Source organism: Filicampus tigris, chromosome 15, assembly GCF_054856515.1.
Source record: "Filicampus tigris isolate MCC_2025a chromosome 15, RoL_Ftig_1.0, whole genome shotgun sequence".
Taxonomy (NCBI): Eukaryota; Metazoa; Chordata; class Actinopteri; order Syngnathiformes; family Syngnathidae; genus Filicampus; species Filicampus tigris.
In genome coordinates, this window is record NC_141231.1 from 16,792,939 (window position 1) to 16,813,642 (window position 20,704).

Consider the following 20,704-nt stretch of genomic DNA (forward strand, 5'->3'; position numbering starts at 1 on the left):
CTCGAGCCTGCCTTTTACCCCTTCGCTGGTTCCTCCTCAATTACCGCAGCCGCACAGTCATAAATAGAAGACAATTTAAACGACTTAAGGTAACTGACTAATCCCATTCAGCGCACTCATTTGTCGCGGCTCTGCCTCACACTCCAGCCCAAAATGTGATTAGCTACGAGTCAAAGTCAAGCTCTACAATAGTCAAGTCGACTAGTCCGGACTTTAAGGCGCAACTTTTCCCCTAGGTTTCGCTTATAGTCCGGTGCGGCTATTCTGTGGATTTTTCTTCCACCGCTTGGGGCGCTCTAACTGGAATTACAGTAAAATTCAATACAATGCATCTGCCATTAACTGGGTGTGACTGCAGGTGGAGGAGTTCAACAGGCGAGGGCGCTATGCACTAGGTTATTGCATTAGGTGCTGTAATTCTTTGATTTGATGTTTTCCGAGAGGTCCCTGAAGTGCACATGAATGTGATTGGCTCATGTTACGTGTGTTCTGTTGTTTCCATGTGAAACGCTATTGTTGATTTAGAGAAGTTTAATAAAGCAGTACAGTTGGCAGCACGCCGTGCGTTGGATTGGCGAACTTTATTAACATAAAACAAGACAGGTGCACATGTAGACTGTAGTAGAACAAATGATGGTGGAGTCTGGTGGACATTAGCCGACAAACTGGAGCGGCGGTGAAATGACGATAAGTGCTGTTAATTTTCTCTTGATTCTGTTCCGTTTTAATCAGCAACGTTGCTGCAGTGTTAAAAGGCAGTGTTAGGAAAGAATCTGTTCAGGTACATACATGTACATTTACAGTTCATAATCGTTCTGTAAATGCAGTAAATATCACATTTTTCAACATAGATAGGTGTGGCTTATATAAAGGTGCGTCTAATACGGTAGTTTGTGCAACCCCTGTCTCGCTAATATGGCAGACTTGCTCTTGGGCAGTAGACTCACAATTGTGCACATTCCATTATCTATCTATTTCAAGGTCATACGCTGATGATTCAATTTCCAGCGGGCCTCATATCCGCACTCGCGACATGAGAATAAACCGCAACCAGCCAACAGCCCGGGATCGAGCCGCACGGCCAGCGAGGTGATGGCTCAGCTGACAGACAGCCAGTTAACAGCCACCCGGCCTGACAGCAGCTGTGCTCGGGTTGAGAACCAGTTGGATCCAAGCTGGCAGCCAGAAGTCTGCCAGACAGGAAGCCAGCGGGAAGCCAGGAGAGCCACCGAACCACCTGGCAGAAGGTGAGGTGAAGAATGCTTGCGAACAACAGCGGCCAGGTGCTTTATGTCACAGGGCGAGCTGTCTAGGCTGAGATATTAATATCAATGACCTTTATCAGGTTCCTCATTTTCTGCCATAATAGGTTGAAACGTTTCAATATTATTTTGCACATCTGACTTTACTGGAGATTTTGTATATAATTGAGCATGTGTCATTGTTTGGAGAACAACTTAGTTCTACATGCAACTAAGTGTTTTCTCTGTGCCCAAATCCATGTTTGGTTGTGCTTTGCTTCAGCACTTGAGTTCAGAATGTAGAATGTACTTGGAAGTATTGCCACAACTACCTGTGACATTGTCCCATTTAATGTTCTGCCAGGATTCTTTGCTTGTTTCAACAATTGAACAGCAGCGTTGGCAGCTACGGTATGGTAGTTCGATTTTTTCCGCCTTTATTTAGAGACTTGTTTTCCAGAACTTGTTCCTGATAATAGAGGACAAAACTTTTGCTCGGAAAGTGTTTTATTCCCTGTCTTTTGTTGTTTTTAAGTTGGATGCCCTCCATTCTCAGGTTGAATGGAGGAAAAGGAGGCAAAGTGTAGAAGAGCTCCTGGCAAGCACATTCTCGTGTTGGCAGCAGATCGGCACAAGGTAAGACTGAACTTTCGTTTTGTATTCAGCGCAAATGAGCAAATAAGGCTTTTTGTTCCATGATTTCCCCTAATGTGCAATTAATACAAGAGTCAACGTGACACTGAAAAAGTTGTGGCTTTATTAAAGTGATGTAATAATTCTTCCATTTTGCAACATCTACTATGGTAGTTGGTGTTTTAAGAAGTCATAAAAACACAGTGAAAAACAATCTTCATCTTTTACACTGGCAAAATTAACCAATCATCTCCGTCCGAATTTGATTCAAATTTAACACGGAAAATCTCATTTCACATGTTTGGACATGCTTGGCACTTTTGAATCTCAATCAAAAGGAATTTGATGTCACATTTATTCCTTTGGATTCAGAAGAAATTCTTTTACCTTCTTGTAAACATCCAAATCCGATATCTTGGATGCTCACTTCCTGTTTTGACATTCCTCTGCAGCCATGTGCAACTTCAGTCGCCTAAAAGATGTCTGACACGGTTGATCGTATTTAACATATTGTTTGTGTGTTTTTGCAAATTAGTTTTAAAAGTCATTTTATTTTGGCGCGGACAACAACCGCAGGACGGATTTGGAGCCTGATTATTTTTATTTCCAAGATACTAAAAGCAAGGAGAAGGTTTTCAAGGATGAATGTCATTTCTGATGAATATACAGACGTCTCATCATCCCTCTCTGCCTTCAATCACAGTGGGAAACGAGGGCGTGCCAGGTTTGACGTTTCCTTTGTCCTAGAGTACGCTTAGGCAGCTCAGAATAAACCGCTTTTCTCCCTAAAGTGTTCAACATCATGCGCCACTGAGCAATGAGGCTCTTCCTCTGCCGTCCTCTTTGTAATATGTGAAATATGCATAGAATCAGGATTGGACATGTAGTGATTCTTCTTGCTGAGTGTTTTTTTTTTTTTCCATTATTTTTTTTTTTTTACAAAGGATTTGGCATTTTGGAGGTGTGGGAAGCCAGTTGGCATCTTGAGGTAACAACCTGAAGTAGATTTGTCAAGTTAATGGTGTATTTTTCAACCTTTCCAGATTGTGTTTCTGCAGCAGAAAGAATTTAAAAACATAAAGAAAAGAAAAAAAAAGAAAAAAAAAAAGCATAGCGTACAGTCGGCCTTTTGTGATGCCTTTTCTCAGGGGGCAATGCGGCGGCATGAAACGAGGCACTGTGTGCATGACATCTGAACAATTTCCCCGTCGAACAGAGGTTACTGTTGAGTTCATCACGAGCCCGTCTGTGGTCCAGACTCCAGACTGTAAGCTGACAAGCCTCAAAGTGCTAAACATTTCTAGCAGCTGTTTATGCTGCTCAGAGCTGACTGTGTTACTATCCCGCTGCGAGGGTTATTTAAAGGCAGCCTTAGCACATATGGTCCAGGTGTGCTAAAGGTAGCTAAACTCAAAGGCTTGTCCCATCTACCTGTCACTATTGTAAAGCTAATTTTCTCGAGTCTCACGTTTATTTTATTCAAAACAACGCGCCTTGCACGGGATTGCATACCATCCATCTACCTATTTGAAAAGGGTTCGTACCACAGTCCATGCCTTCAAAACAACCCGAGCCACGATATAAAAAGGCCTCCGGAGGAGAGAAAACCTGCGAGAAAAGAAGAAGAAGAAGAGATGTGTTGGAAAGCTGACAGAGAGATTTCGAACCGCTGTGTGTAATTACTGCATAACAAGGCATCCGCTTCCTATAACCAATTACTGTTGCGCAATGTGACAATTGGGAAAAGCCCTTAACTGCTGTGTGAAGTAAAATGCAGATTAAAATAAATGGATGAGCACATCAACCATAGGTACGTTCGCTTGCGGGTTTGTGTGGTTGTGTGTGTTGGTTGTTGTGTGTGTTCAGCGTGACAGTGTGTGGGCGTGTCCATTGTGGGCTTGTTAAACGGGTGACAGTAAATGACAGCTGCTCGGTTGTAAAGGGTCTCAAAGCTTGTTAAGGAGTGACCGATGATAACAGAGTGATGGGCTGCCACATCGCTCTTTTACACACACACACACACACACACACACACACACATTTCACTCTCACTGTTGTGTATCGACTGGTGCTTGTCGAAGGTTTCATGAGCATTGGAATTCTGTGAATTGTTCGGGGGGGTGGAAGGGAATCATGGGGAATCGTGGAAATACTGTGTTGCTAGGCCAATATGTCACCGTCACGTTTGAACATTCCTACAAGTCATACAAGTGTAAAAATAAGCGAGCTGCTTGTAAAATACGACATGGCGACGAATGGTTGTCGAATGTCGTGGCCACTCAGTGGACAGTATGTACAGTATTATAGCACATGTCTATTTTTCTACTGAGTCTCAAGTCAATGTAATGGTTTGTGTGACAGCAAGTTTCCCAAGTTAATTCAAGCTGTCAGCAGCCATAAAAGCCCCTAGTGAAGGTGAGCGGTCTAAAATAGTTTTGTCACTTTATAAATATGGGTGCCATCTATTTTTATGTTCCAGCTGTTCCCGACTTGGCCGCCATAACCGCCGTTCATTTTCCAAAATGGGCCTCCAGTTACAGTTTTTATAGCAAATGAGACAGCAAATATTTACTCTGAACAACTAGCACTTCCTGAACAACAGCACTGGATGGACAGTGCAGGAACGGTCACACAATTCAAAATGCACATAGCACTTGGAATTTAACATTGCATAATTGTAATGGCACATCAACTCTTCAAATAGTTTGTACGCAACAAACATGAGCACTAAGGCTATTGCTAACACAACGCATATTGCGGAACTGTCCGTGGTGCTGATTGAAACTTTTTGCACCCATTAGCTATACAGCTTGTGATTCAAACAATGAACTTCAGACCCAAGTTATTGAAAGTTATTGAGATCGCTTATCCTTGAGCTAACAAACAATTACAACATAAATAATAATAAATAAAAATGTATTGCAAGGGCATGGCAACGAACTCTAAAAAAAAATGCTAATTCAAACATTGCGCTGCACTATTTATAATTCAAGTCTTGTATATAAACTTACTAGTTAGGTTAAAATAAAATCGGGCATATTGCAAAGTCGTACTGCAACTGAACGAGGTTGCAAAATCAGAAGAACAAAACTTGACCCAAGAATATTTCCAAATTGGAATTTAGAAGGCATATTTAAGTGCTTATCCCCTTGAAAGAACAACATCCACTTGTTCATTAAACACTGATTTGCTTTCAATAAATACAATCTCCTCCCACATCTCACTGCAGTTCCGCTTAATGAGCAAAAGAAGAAAGTGGGCTTGAAAACAACCTTGAATTATTGTCATTGAGTCAAGAAATACAAACACCTACATATCCACCCCACAACCCCCCCCCCCCCCCCCCCTTGTTTATTTCTCCTTTACACATCCTTCCTGCCAGCTTGTGTTTTGGCACCGCTTCAGTTTTGAAATAAAGCGAGCCGAGACTTCAACCTCCTGTGCACCGCGGAGAATTAATGACGCACGAACAAAGGACATCATCGGTCACGGAGAATAATTGTTTATTCCCACAGATCTGAAACTTTGAGGTAATTGTGTTTAAATGGTCACTAAACTTAAACCATTTTACACAAAGGACACGCCGAAAAGAGGCTAATTAATTTGTAAATAATGAATCCCAGTGGAACGTTGCACGCTCAAGACTTTCTCAAAGACAACGCAAAATAGCAACATTTGCATCCCAGAGAAACGAGCGGCACAATGAGAATGAATGAATGAAAATTGAGAAGGTCTTTCTCCGTATTTGTATGGCTAAGTATATAAAGCCCCCCCCCCATGACAATAAGTTGAAAACATCTCACAGCCAATTGGGGTAAACAATTTTGAAAATGAAAGGAAAAAGGCTCTCTTTTACCTGAAGACAAGCCATTTATATGCAACTTGGAACATGTCCTTGCTAGAAAAGGACTGACTTATGTTTATGGGGAAAAAACATAGGCAAGCATTAAGTCACTCACTTTGTCAGCCAGCACGCAGTCTTAATTTCAATAGTAAAAGTCTAATGTCAAAATGATTTGCATCTCAAAGAAAAAGCTTGGCAATAAAATCAGAAAAGTCAAGAAATAGGTAACTCAAATGCCCCAAGTGACACTTTTTGATGATTTGTCTGTTCAGAAGTCCTGGAAGATGAACTGACATGTTGGTTGAATTTCAAAATGTATGACGTTAGAGAAAGTTGAATGGAGAGGCTCCAGTGCACGTTTCTCTCCATCAGGGCCATCTTAATAACAGCAATGAAATGCGCTTATTTGTGTGATCTTGTGGACGATAATACTCAGTCATGATATCAGAGACAAATGTCAACAAACCTCTCCTGGACCACAGCCAGCAGACAAAATTCTCTATGCATACAAATGCTAAACTATTTTCCGCCTACTGTTATAAACAAGTTCATCCCATGAATAGTAATGCATGTTGCAGGGAATCGTAGTAAAACACTGGGTTTGGAAGGCGATGCCACCAATGTCAAGTTGATTCCTGTCGGCTTTTTCTATATGATGAAAACTCACTCACACTTGAATGGAAACAAGCAAGTTAATAGTCTGGGTTTTAAAATGATTAATTATATCCTTTCTTAAAAATAGTACCTCTGTAACGATTAGAACTTGGATACAGACATGCGCTTATACCGAGTAAAAGAGAAGAGACGCAACCACCGATCGTCAAACTTTGAATAAACAACACATTATTGATTTATACAATGAGCCGTCAATAAATGGAACTCATGACGAATTAGCACCAGAAAAGATTAATTGTCAGCCGGGGGTGCAGAGGAAATCTGAGGAGAGAAGGGAGGAATGATGATGAAAAAGTAGAATAAACAAGATTCGGGCTAATGTAGCAAAACAGCAGAAAAAAAAAAATATATTTGTGAATGACTGTAATAATTGGACAACATCAGTGAAAAAAAAGTTTCAAGCTATGGCTTTATGTTAGAAATTATTTAAGAGAAAAATTGTGACTTACTAAAAGTCAAACAAATACATTATTTTGAAGGCAGCATAATGGTTTGCATGTCTGCCTCACAATTCTGAGATTCAGGGTTCAAATCTTGGCTGCGTCATTCTTGCGTGGCCTTCGCATGTTCTCCCCATGGTTGCGTGGGTTTCCTTCTGGTTTTCCAGGTTAGTCCTTATTTTTTTAGAAAAAGACATGTTAGGTTACCTGAAGACTCTAAAGGGTTAAGGGCGCTATTTTTGTGCCCAGCGCAAGTCTAGCGCAAAGTGCTTTCGAACTGTGAGCATATTTTCATAGGAGGACGCAGTTACAAATGGCCGTTTGCGCCGTTGTGGGTGTAAACACAACCGCCTTCTACCCCCACGATAGTCAGTATGGTTTCACCGGGTCTAAAGCCTAGTCTACTCTCTGTCACCAAATTGTCAGATGCGTTGAGGGTTTATAAAAAGGGTTTATTCCCAAACACGTTAAATTCGACTTGCCCCAGCATGAAAATAAAGACGCACCAATTTTACGCCGAGCGCATGTGCGCCTGTCTCTGAAAATAAGTCCTAGGTGTGAACGTGAATCTAAAGGGTTTTTTCTCCATGTCAGCCGGGAAAGGCTCCAGCTCATTTGTGGCCCCAATGAATGCATGCGTGAAATGATTAACTATTGGCTGTTAACCACATTCTCAAATATTTATTAAAAAAAAAAAAGAAAAAAAAAACTCTAAGGACTTGTGATTTACAGTATGTCATTTTGAACCATAAAAAGAGAATCATCTTAATAACACATTCTAGGCAGGTGTATTTATGAAGCAGTTTCCCTTGCGAAGTCTTGCAACTATCAAACATGAGCCATTGAGCTTTATTGAAGCACCGCCCTCCTGTGCTCAGGATGAGGACAATCATCTTAATGCTTTTAAAGAGCAAAAGCTGCCACTGACCGGCAAGTGTTGATGAGCTTCTGCGGCTCCTAACAGCTATCCTACCACTGATGCTCACCACCAGTCTTATTAAACAGCAGGGAGAAACAATAACAATGATACTTAATACAATCATGTGAAGAAATGTGCCGGCAGGACATACTTTTCTTGTCTGTGTTAAATACAGAATTCAGATGGCTTGGTCACAGGTGAGTGAACAGAGAGACGGATTCAAAAGCATGTACAAGGACTGTGGCCTGATTCTGTGAGAACAGATGGGATTACCTGCCACACACACACACACACACACACACATTATCAGCACCTCCTAAATCCGCAATGAAAGCTGTGACTGCACACTTTGCATGTCTCTCACTGCTTTAAAAAACAAAACAACACAACACACACACACAAAAAAAAAAACTTAGTCTCAAGAGGCGGCAGCATTGTTATGGATGCTCATAACTTTATTTGGCTGCGCGTTTGTGTGTGGTGGTGGTGGTGGTGGTGGGGTATTCAGGGATGCCATTATCAGCATGTGTTCCAAGATGTGTTTCATCGACAGATGGCAAATTGCTTTTTAATTAGCCGTGAAAATATTAATGGCGTCTCTTTATCAATTACCGCATTTGATGGATAACTCAGAAAATCTACCGAAGATTAAAAAAAATAAAAAATAAAAAAATAACAAACTTTGTCTATATGTCATTGTTAAAAATGCCCAAACTCACATTTTTGTAAATATGACCCGTTAAGCAAATTGACGCCTTATATTGAAGGGTGGAAGGCGAGTTGCATGTACGTTCATTACGTTTCGGCTTCCAGAACTTCATGACTACAGACTGGTTAGTATTATGTCCGACATTGGGAGCACTGGCAAACTGTCAAAGCGCAACGGCAGCGGTCGCCCGGTGTTAATCTTGCATCAAGTACTTGAAAGCCATACTTGAGTAAAAGTATAAATATCTAATCAGAAAATACATTTGGATAAAAGTAAAGCCACTCAAGTCAAGACGAGATGTATGCGGACAGTAAAACCAGCTTGGCACCCCCCCCCCCCCCAAAAAATGGTGACGCTACAGTTGTGATATGTCGGGGGTGCGAGTAAAAGTTTAGTCGGACTGGCAAACGGACGCCCGTTTTAAATTAGACGCAATCAAAGCTGTAAACTATCTTCAACAACACAATCACTTTAGGATCCATTTGTAAACGGCTTAAAACAGGGGAAAAAATAAAATGTTTTTTTTTTTCCCCACAAATAAAACATTATTCTCTGATAAAGGTATGTGCTGGCAATGTCAAATCAAAAAGTCAATTCGCACACATCTGATGGAGTGGGAAGAGGATTTGATTGCTTATATCCCCTCTCCTAAATATGAAGGATTCATAAGCTTATTTACTGGAAAGGTTCACCCTATGATTACCATAGGGAGCCCATTACTGCCTCTTTTTACTCCGTGATTTATTGCTGTCGCCTTGAAATGATGACAGGCATTTTAAGGAGCGTGATGTTCCACTGGATCACAAGTGCCGCTATATACCTTATCTTGGATGACGGTGAAATAGAAATGAAAATGACGCGGGGAGGTTTCGGGCCAACTTTAATCAGCAGCATAGCAACAAAGACACAAATGTGAAATGGATTCACGTATGGTGGAGTATAACGGCCGCGATGAAAGGAAAACGATCTAATCAAAATAAAGTCAAAGATCGATGTGAACAAAGTTTAACGATTATTTTTAGGTGATTCAAGTCCGGATATATGACATGTGGTTGGATGGCATCCAGTGGTGGGTGTCCGCTTGCCCAGAGTCAGCTGGGATAGGGTCTTGCTCACATGACCCAAATGAAGTGCTATAGAAAATAAATGGATGAGGTAACTTTGAGAGAAAAATTAATTGAGAAAAAGACATTTTTATAAATTACACTAACAAGGATGCACGTGCTGTAGCTTTGTTCAAAGACTGTTGCAGATGTCACCTCCTGGTCAACTCCACTTTTCATTTAAAGTGGAAGTAAACCCCCTAAATTTTCTTTGCGGGGAAAATGTTCTTTGCAGCTCCACGAGTTTAAACACGGAATCCTGATTTATATAGCATTTGCGGAATTTGAGTTAAGCATTAAAATTCCCCCATTTTTGTCCATCTCAGGTGGCGGCCATTTTGACACTTGTTGTCGACTGAAAATGACATCACAGTTGCTCAGTGCTCAGGTAACGACCAATCGCGGCTAAGCTTCAGAAAACAGGTGAGCCGTGATTGGTCAGTCGAGAGAATGTGATAAAATGGCCGCCCCCTGAGATGGCTAAAAACGGGCGGCTTTTGCTACGTCACTCATATTCCACAAACACAATATTAATCAGAATGGTGTGTTTAGACTAGTGAAGGCGAACATATCATTGTAAAGACAATTTTTGGGTTGACTTCCCTTTAAAGTTTTTATCCCTATCCTGATCCTCATTTGAACATCACTTTAAGGCCTTGTCCATTATTCAGGAATTGCCTCACCTACAATCAACCCTCGCTATTCACGTTAGGGACCGAGATCCGCCATGAATAGCGAAAAAAAAAATGCAAAAGGTAGCCACCCCTAAAAATGTTTACCTGCATTTATTCATCTCTTAAACTCAGAATATAGTAAGTAAGTATCGTCAGCGTCATGGAAAAATTTGCTATCTGCGGTTGACTGCAATGATCTGTCTTTGAATATCATTTTGGTATTGCAACTTTGAAAGAGACCATGGCAGTCAATTATCTCTGAGTTGTCTGTTTTGAAAGAAACCCAGAAGCAGGTTTCCTCTGTGCGACTGATGATAGGCGCATCAACTGTGTCTGAAGCCTCCAAACTTCCATCATACACAACGTGCTGGGAATTTTCCATCTTTCTCATTCCAAAAACAAGACTAGCAGACAACGCTTCCACGTCGCCGCTGACTGAATGGGCCACATTTCTGTGGCACCTTTCCAGCACTAATGACACTCAACGCTCTTTGCAATCTCGCCTCGTGCCCCTCATTCACACTCTTTTAGTGGAAGAAACCTGCTCATCTGGAGCAACTAGGGTTTGATGTCTTGCTCAAGGATGCTTCACTTTTGTCAGCCAATTATTAAATGGCCACTTTATCTCCCGAGCTATGCTATTTTGTCTCCTCTTGAAAGCCAAATCCAGTTGGACACCATTTCATTCATATGTAGCAAATATAACATTTGAAATCTTCACATGCTGGCTTCATATTAAGGTTGCGATAGGTACTTTACCACAATACTTGAATTTTGAATGACATCCATGTTAATGTCTTATGTTTCCGGTTAACACAAGACAGGAAAAGGGGCTTTTAGAGGCCATTAACACTTCGTGACAATGGAAACATGAAAAAATAAGGTGCAAAATGGCGCTATATGGTTTCACATCTAAAAATAGCGTTGGATTTGAATGTTTAAATCCTATCGCATGTTGCTTGTTCTTCTAGTGCATAGGTGTCTAACTCAAGGCCTGGGGGCCAGATCCGGCCGGCGACATCATTGATGTGGCCCACGAAGACAAATCATGTGTTGACTTGACATGTTTTTTTGAAATTGTCATCACTGTTAACACAACATATTCGATATTTCAAGCGTTTGTTACCAAGCCTTCCTTTAAAATACATAGAAAAAAAATAATTGAACAAACTGTTTACTGGCTTCTGATTTCAAAACTAGTGATCCGTCAATTAGTTGTGTCTAAGGCGATCACACATTTACATGGGTTAACGGTCGTAACGGCCCTCCGAGTGAAATCAGATTTACGATGTGGCCCGCGACTAGAACGAGTGACACCCCTGCTCTGGAGCATAATTACACTCAATTTAGATGACTTTTGAAGTATTTTCGTTTTATGAGCCTTGATGGCATCTGTTCTATGTAAGGATGCAGTACAGCAATTAGCATTGCTGTTAGAGGATGCTATACCGATGCTGGGTTATTGTGTGGGAGATGATGACGCGTCAAGCTGTGCCACACTGTCGCTTTTAATGTTGCCTTTGCTCCCCCTCACACAAAATTATTGCGGTATCAAACAGAGTACAAAAGGCTAATTATGACTACGCGTAGCCTGGACTTGTGTCTTGCCATCCGCACAGGGCTAACAAGGCCTTCTCCTCATTAAGGCCGTTAAAGCTCCAGGCCAGTAGCCCCTTGTCAGCTAACGAGGCAAATGAAGGAGGCGGCCTCTGAGGCTGGAGGTCGGAGATTGGCCTGCTCTGCTCCGCACAAAGACAGCAGGGCAAAGTTTGACGGACCCAAGTGAGGCGCCTCCGCGCTATGCTACGACCCAAAAGATAGTAATCATGCTGATAGGTTGACACGTGCGCGCGTTTGGTGTGAGGTTAATTAGCCTTCCTGACATATTACTGTGATGGATCAGCCAAGGAAATTTGACAGGATAACAATAATGTATGAGGACAGCGATTCTACCGGAAAGAAATGCCGATCTGAAATTTAAACAAATGAGACAGTTGTGACCCAATTGTTTGAAACTAAAATTGACACACTAAAGCTTGTGAACACAGCATTAAGATAAGATAATACCCATTACTAATGATAGGAAGCTCGTATCCAACCTGTTCTTCGGTAGAATCTAGAACTGCACAAAAAGTACTGCAATATATATGGTGCAGTAATGCTATAGTAGAAGTGTTGCTTCACTCTAACAACAGTTGGGTTAAAAATAACACCATTTGGGGCCAAAAATGGGCCGATCCATTATTTGGGTCAATTTGACCCACTCCCTTGCGTTGTTTTGTACAAAACTACCATTTTTTTCAGAAATTATGTCAAATTGACCCAAGTAGTGGATCGGTCCATTTTTTACCCAAAATTATCTCATGTTTAACCGAACTGTTTTTAGAGTGCATACTACACTTTTACTGTCCAGATACTTGAAGGAGTCTTTAGTGGAATATCAACAGTGGATCTTCTAAAGTCCCATGCCTTTGAGCATGTACAATCGTGAATTTTATGATGCACTGCAGACGTGGATCCGTACAGTATCTGACAAATGCAACGAGGGACTCAATGATGATGCGCTGACCTGGCGACCAAGCGCCAGAGGCTTCAGTGGGAGAATCCAACATCACCAAGCCCGAAGACAGCAAGACAGTCGAAGTCGATACCCCAAGTCCCGTTGATTGCATTCTTCGATGTGAAGGGGCATTGTCGGGGCCGGGCGATCGTCCGGGCACATTCAGTGCATGAGAAGAGGTGAGAGTTGTGACAGGACAAGTCATGTATGCTTCAGCATGACAACACGTCTGCTCACAATGCCCTCAGCAAGCTCAAGGGGTCAGCAAGGGCGCCTGTTTTGAACTTGTGCATGGCACCAAGATGGAGCTGATCCCGGAAAGAACCCATGTCCAGGAACTGTAAGACACACCTCGTATTGTGCATGAAATGACATATTTGGACGGTTAGTTGGTAAGATCTTTTAGTGCTTAATAATCTCAGCCAGGAAAGTTTTGTATTAACACTAATCGCCGTGTCTTAAATCTTTTATGTTCCAGCAAAAGGTGCAAAAATATTGTATTTTTTGTTTCGTTATTTACATAAACGGCAATGAGTGACTTGATAATAGTGACGTTCTAGCCCAATTTTATGTCCAATAGTGAGCAATGGAATTAGCTGCCGTGTATGGAAGTGTGAAAATACTTTACATTGTATGTAATATATAACATCAGCAGCTAAGCAACATCATATCAACACGCTGCCGCCAGATAGAGCTAAGCCTGCGAGGAGCGGACAACTTTCCTTGAGCCCCCGTGGCGTACCTTAATGAGTGTGCGATCCAAAGCAAGATAAAGTAAGGCAACATAAGATTAACTTTATTGATTCCTACAGGGCAGCCATTGCAATGGGGGGGGGGGGGGGGGGGGAATTGAGTCATTACAGCAGCATAGGGTGGCTGTATGGGATGGAGGAGAGAGTAAATAGACTAACAGGGGCCTTGTATCGCGCGCAAAGAATAGCCTGCAAACTCCCCTCTGCTCAGCCCGATTGCGGGAGAACGGAGTTGGCGGCGCAACAATGTCATCCCCAAGGTAACTTCATCAAGCGTTCACAAACGCGGGAGGCCCGACACGGTTGCTGCGAGGTGAAGGGCATCCCTATTGTGGGATGTTGACCCAAAAGCAGTCGAGATAGTTGTCTCATTTACATTTCTGAACTGAATAACATATACATATCTTAGACTTAAAAATAGTTTTTGGGTGGCGAAAGAGATTTCCTATATTATTTAGGTGCGACCGAATGTGATTGTGGTGATTGCCATGTGAAAAGACTGAAGACACCGGTCCGTTAATGACAGGTCTTATCGTGAAACCGACAGGCTGCTGGAGAGCGGAAACGAGGACGTGAGGGGATTGAGGGGGAAGTGGGTGCATGACGGTGTTGATGCTTCGCCTCAAGCTATAGGGAAAGTGTAGGATGCTAATTGTGTGTGGATGCGCGTCTTCCTGTGATTCCGAGAGCGTAACACCACCCTTTAGTTACTCTTTGTACACCGAGCAGGAAGCTCACTTGGCAGTGATGGCCTGCACTATTTTTGACAAGCTGCTGTTGTGAACTGAGTAATGTCCACAATCCGTACAGCAAAGTCAAAGCGGCAGGTGTGACCTAAAGTGTTTTGAAGGAGCGTTTTGGCAGTGAATCGCAAGTACATACATTTCGATGAGAACCTGTCGTTCCCTTTCGGCATTTAGTTTTGGCGGCATGGAAATGTCATTAGCTACCATTAGCCCTCTGGCCTACGATTTACCACGGGGTCATCTTTACACATCACGGCAATGAAAATGGCTTCTAAACGATGTCATTTAATTGCATGAGATTTTTGTGATGAACCATTTTCCCGCTATTATCATTATCCATTAAAATTGTGAATTAGTGTTGCGCAATGTTTGAGAAGGTCACCCTAAAAACAATCTAATAGCAGTTTCATTCAGTGACGTTATTATTTGAATTCATCGCCGCAGACATGAAATAACACATTGTGTGTTATAACTCATGCTTATGAGCAATATCGCCCAGATTTAATTAACATGCTCGATAATACAAATAGAGAACAGGATTTGTGCTATACAATTATGCGTGTTTTATAGTGTGTATTACAAACGCAATTACAAAGCTATTTTACTGCCATTAAGATCCACATCGATATTCTACTATGAGTGTTTTTGTGATACAAGCCACAACCAATCAAAGCTATAATATCCAATCTTAGCTACAGTGTTAATTTCATGCAAATCTTCTTCCCCGACATGCTGAGGCAGCGCCGAACGCAAAATGGCACCACGAGTCCTGTTCGTGACAAATTTTCCAAACCCAGCTAATTAGCCGGCTTATCGGTGCTCCCCTAAAACAAGACACAGACAGAAGGGACGACGAGCATGTAAACAGCAACGCTGATGCAAGATGCACATGTTAATTAAAAGAAACCTGAAAATCGGTGACAGTGGGAAGGAAACGCAGCTTCATGCAAAGCGACTTTTGAAGGTTCATGAAAGTAGTCCTGTATCTATAAAGCAAAATAGCTTGAAGTTATTTCCAACCGTGGTTGACTAGTGGTTCTGACTTCAGGTAGGCTACACCACTTCCTCCCACATTTGCAAATCAACATGCACAAAACCCCCCCCCAAAAAAAACAAAACCTGAAAGTGTCCTGGTTGGCACCGAAATGAAGAAAAGCAATTACAGGTGTTCAACTGATTTCTAATAACCGTCCTAACTGGCAAACTTGGCCAGAGTGTACGAGGTAGACTTATTATCGCAAAGTCCATCGAGATAATGGAAAATTACGTCTGTTGGCTCATCTCGGTGTGTGTGTTTCTGCGTGCTCCTTCAAATGGGACAAAATAGTCCAAATGCGAGAAGAATCCTCTCTTGTGGTTACTGGAGGCAATTTGCAACTATTATTCTCAGCTAGTAAGGTGAGACTGAGTGAAGAATGGAGTTCATTGTTTTGCCTTCTGAAGCAGGACAAGTGCATTGATTTAGAAAGTAACAGCGACACAACACAATCGTTTGACCTCCTTAATGATGCCACAAAACTAGAGATTAAAAAAAAAAAAGTCTAAAAGTGAGCGGGTGGAAGTGTTTTATTATATTCTTTCCTCTCCATATTGCTCATTTAGTCGAGAATTAATCTTATCATCACTGTTGAATTTTGTATTTGGGTCACACTGAAAAGCTACGGAATTTCCAAATTCTAAAATCATACCACTTGTGCTGTTGTAAGACGGCATTTTGGTCTCAAGATATCAAAGTATCAACAGGACGATGAAGATTTTTTAAATGCCAATTCCCGTTGAACCAAAGTTGTGCTGGGCAAATATGGCATCGAATAAAACATCTTTATGCAGTCTCATCGGTTCTGCATTTGTTGCCAAAGTGAATTAAACAAAGTAATTATCGGCGCACCTTCACAATCCAACGCTGCTTAATTGAATTTTGGTTGAGGCACAAGCCTTGCGTTAAATGGACTTGAATGATACTCGCTGACCGTGTCAATCAAAACTAAACACTCTTATCTTTGTAAATGCAGAACTTTGAGACAATTACCCGAAAATCGGATGTGTAACAGCTGTCTGCCCGCAGCAGACAGTCCCAGAGGAAACCATCGAAAGGGGCTGCAAAGTGACGGATGACAAATTGTCTGCAAGATTCCCTCAATTTGGGGAGACTGTGCATTGAACAACAATGGTCCATATAATGACTCACTATTTCCAGCTCTGCGGGAGAGTGACAAAGAGAATCCATTCACAACAGTTTGCCAGAGGGCACAGCGGAGAAACTCAAATCAAGCGGAAAAAACAAAAATCGAATCCTTGAGGAAAACCTGCGGTCTGTAGCAGTAGCGCGGGAGACAATAGGCCTGAGCATGTCGCCAAGGCTACCTTCATTTTTCACCCTTTAATTTTAGAAGACAGAATGAGAAGAAGGTGATTTAAATTGATTTTCATGCCGACAATTGCTATTATGCTGTTTCTTTACAACCACAAACATCTGCGATGAACTTCAGAGTTTATGGCTATTTTGGAGAGTCTCTCAGCCCACCTGCTCAAAGGTAGCCTTGGCTACCTGACCAAAATGGTTGCTATGGTAACACTCTCCAGAAGAGATTTCGATAGCGGGCTTCCATCATTTTCTGGGTTTTTCAGGGTTTGGGGTAGGTATTTGAAAGTTTTCTCAACCCTCCCTAGCCAAAACGGATGCATGGTCGAGGTTTCCAGAGTCGCCATTTTGAATTCGCTATAGACCGAAACAATTTTGGGGGTATTTTGGGGTCCAGGCATATTCTCTGGTGTGGTTTTGCAAGGTCTACCTGTTATGTCCTCCACTAAGCAGGACTTGTGGCAGCTTGATTATTTTGTTACCATTTTGTACCAGGAAAAAAATGGCTCATGTGATATTTTGAGCAGAGAAAGTTTTCTGGTCAAAATGCAGCGTTGGCTGGAAATGTAAATTTATGATGGCCACAGAACTGAAAAATTGGCTGAAAATTGATGCTGGGAATAGTCGATTCTTTTGGGGTCCGTAAGTTTGGAAATGGGCTCGTGTCAATTGTGTCTCGAAAGAAAGGTTTTGCAACAGTCGCTGACCTGAAAATTTGACCTTGGGGGAAAAGTGGAATTTGAAGCCAGATTTCAAGTCTGGCCAAGGCCCCTGGTGTGGATTTAGACTTTTACTGGTTGTGTTGGCTAAAGCCTGCCCATAGAAGCGCCATCTGGAATTTTGTCATAGCCATGGTCCTGAAAAATTGGCCTAATATTGGCCCCTGGGAAAAAGTGGTAATGTTGCCATTTTTGGGTCTGGCCTGGCCCAATAATTTGGGGTTGAAAGGTTTCCTTTTATTTCTGCCAGGAATGGGGCTATAGCGGTGCTGTCTGGAAATGTGGTTTTAGGTCCAGAAATAGACACGCATACACACAGTCAATTTATATTCCAACACAGCCGTCACCTCAGAAATGACTAAAAGACAGTGATGCTTCCTTGCGCTGTCTGCTTTTTTTTTTATTTTTTATTCAAAAGGTCAAATAAGGTTCTGGCTCCCCATTTTTGACAACCTGTCTATCTTAAATGCAGTTGTCCATTCTTGCCTGCCTCATTCATCCGCATGCAAAGTTTCCATGAAGACAGTGCGGAATGTGGAACGTTGACAGCTGCATGGATCAATGACTGACAGTCCATCAAAGATTGAAGTTTGAAATTTGCCTTTTGTGCCGGATCCCACACATCCCACACTTCAACGTGCAGTTTAGTGTCTGAGCTCCACATTCGAATACTTCATAGATCCCCCTCACTAGTCTGTGCCTATCCTATAGAGTGAAGATTTCGTTGGCAAATTGACTCAATATTGTCACATGATCTGCTGGCCTCGGTGGAGGTTTGAGTCATTTGACATCTAGTTTCACACAACACCTTTTCCCAGGTTTGACTGGCTATCCATCGTTCATTTTTTTTTTTTTTGCGCTTTCACTTGACTTATTTCAGTACACTTAATTAAAAGCATGCATACGTAGGACACATTTAAAGTGGCTGTAGGCCAACCATCCATCAAGCTTTTATTACCTATTCAAGGCGTGATCTGCCAAGTCTCTCCCCAATGTTGTGCAATGCCTTTCTTCTCATGTCTACTTCCATTTTTCCCACCTTGAATATGACCTAGTCATCTTCAATTCCATCACCTAAGGTAAGCCCATACATCACATCGGCGACAGTTGCATTGAGTGCTAGTCGGCTAAGGAGGGTGATCAAACAAGCCGCATGAGCAAAAAATGCAAAAGGGGTTCTGTCTGTTTTTAAATATCATTGAAAATACACATTTGACAGAGAATCTATCCACTGTAAAAAAAAAAAAAAAAGTGTTGCTCGTGTTAATGTCATTATACAGATTCTAATTCCCTGGGAATGCCCCGAGCAACTTTTGTTTTGGACATTGCAGCCTTTGTCCGGATAGAGTTGTCATTCTTGTCAGTGCCGTCCCCCACCTGACCACCATGGTGTGCGATCGGGAAGAATCTCCGCATGATGTCTGCCATCTGGAGTTCGGAGCCTTTCATCATCACTCCACCTGCTTGTGAAATTCCAGCTGCATCCTGCTTTATCCGCAGTGGTCTCCGTTGACCATTTGCTAAGTCTGGACACCTTTGCAACCAGGGCCATAGCGTGCAATGTGTTGGCTATGTCACAAATCGAGAAAAAAAAAAAAAATCTCATACAATTTAGTCTGAGTTCTAGTCTTACATTTTGCATTTTTGAGAAATACGCGTCAAATTACCAAACTGTGCCAATCTTCCCCAATGGACGAGAGTACAAAATTCATTTTACGACACTAGGCTAACTATTACGAACTCCCTTTGCATGTATAAAGTGCGTAATCTCACCCAATCTAACTTTGGTGAGTTCATCGCTCCGTCCAAAACAACATCTGCCACAGTGTTTAAATGCCGTCATGACTGTGGGGGACGAACGGCCCCAATCATCTCCGTAATCTCACACCCAAAAAAAACACAAATAAAACAGTGAAAAACAGCTTGTTCCCCTCAACAGCTGTGCACCACAACTGGCGCATTTGAAATATTGCGTCGAAATAAAGTGCATTAAGTGTCTTTGCTGACCTTTCATTTCAATAATTGCAGCACGTACATGCTAAAAGTTGAGGTGAAAGCTAGACTGGCCCTCAGTGCAGCACACACTTCCTCGAAGGCAGAGCGACTCAAAGCGTGTCTGTGATTGAAAAAAAATGGACATACCTAAATAGACTATTCAACTCTAGTCCTGCAGGAGGCAGTTACCTTTGCGTACCTAAGGTTGATTTTTCATGACTGTTTTTTCATTTGCTGGGTTTTGGGGTCACTACTCCACGTACAGTAGCACAAATACAAATCGGCTGTAATGGCTAATAACTAACAAAGCAACAAAAAGTCTCGTGATTTTATTATATGGTGTTTTTAAATGAATTCTAAGATTTGTAGTTTCGACACGTTGATGGATGTGTTGAATTAGACACATCCACACACCGTTGGAAATTTAATTTGATACCATTCCAGGCAAGGTTTTTTTGTTGTAAGTCTGAATCTTTGCCTGGCCTTCCTGCCTGGAATAACACAGAGGACCATTTTCAGCTAGTTCTTTTCTAGCAAATGTACCAATTTGAGACTCTTCTCACATTGGATTTGTTCTATTGACGCGAAAGGCAATTTGTGTCCGTGTTGTTTTAATAGCAACGCTTTAACGACAATGTCCAATTGGGAGCAACCGGTCGCTTTCCTTTCAAGGAGCCATTCAAAGAACACATTTCAGATATGACGCGTTCCTTGTTTCCACATACTTAAGTGAGTTCAAATTGTCCTAAACACGGAGGTCGGACAGGACGTTGCAGCAGCAAGCCTAATTATCATAAAGCATTTATATGTTGAATGTGTTCCAGAGTGTGATTTAACAAGTTGATGAGAAGGCACAGACACGACCTGACCTCCAAATTACATCCCATTAGAAATAGAGTATGGCGAGTGTTTGTGAATGCTCAACAAGATGCAGCATTGAAGACACCTTTGTAAAGAAAAAGAAATCGAAACCCAAAAGACCCTTTCATCACTGTTCCGATTTTGTCAGGGTCGACTGCGTTTTTCTTCTGGGATTTTTCCCAATGTTGCTTGACCATCTTTTTTTAGGCAATGTACGTTGAAATTTTGAAAACGCCACTTCCTGCCTCTCTGAACTATTATTCCATAAGTACGATGGGTAAGATTAGAGGTTAACCATGCCATGCAAAGTCAACACCTTCTGTTACGAAGGGAGCACATCTATAGTTAGATTTATACTACAAGGTTCAAGTAACACAAGTCAGATTTTTTTTTTTTTTTTTTTTTTTTGCATCCTAGCCCCTTCTTAATGTAATAACGTTCTCACAATGGGTAGTTTAAATGACAAGTTCT

The 20,704-nt window shown here is 41.8% G+C and overlaps 1 protein-coding gene across 4 annotated transcripts in view; it reads left to right on the forward strand.

The window, feature by feature from the left end:
* Positions 1–509: 509 nt before the first annotated feature.
* cntfr (ciliary neurotrophic factor receptor) overlaps positions 510–20,704 on the forward strand; it is a 282,361-nt gene continuing 262,166 nt past the window's right edge. Inside the window, exons 1-4 of one of the 4 annotated variants that reach the window (XM_086054348.1) lie at positions 510–872; positions 982–1,247; positions 1,606–1,652; positions 1,798–1,877. The gene's annotated coding sequence lies outside the window, so the exon portion shown is untranslated. Of the gene's footprint in view, positions 1,248–1,605; positions 1,653–1,776; positions 1,878–20,704 lie in introns of those variants that run through there. The other 3 variants (XM_086054349.1, XM_086054347.1, XM_086054354.1) reach the window with 3 other exon arrangements.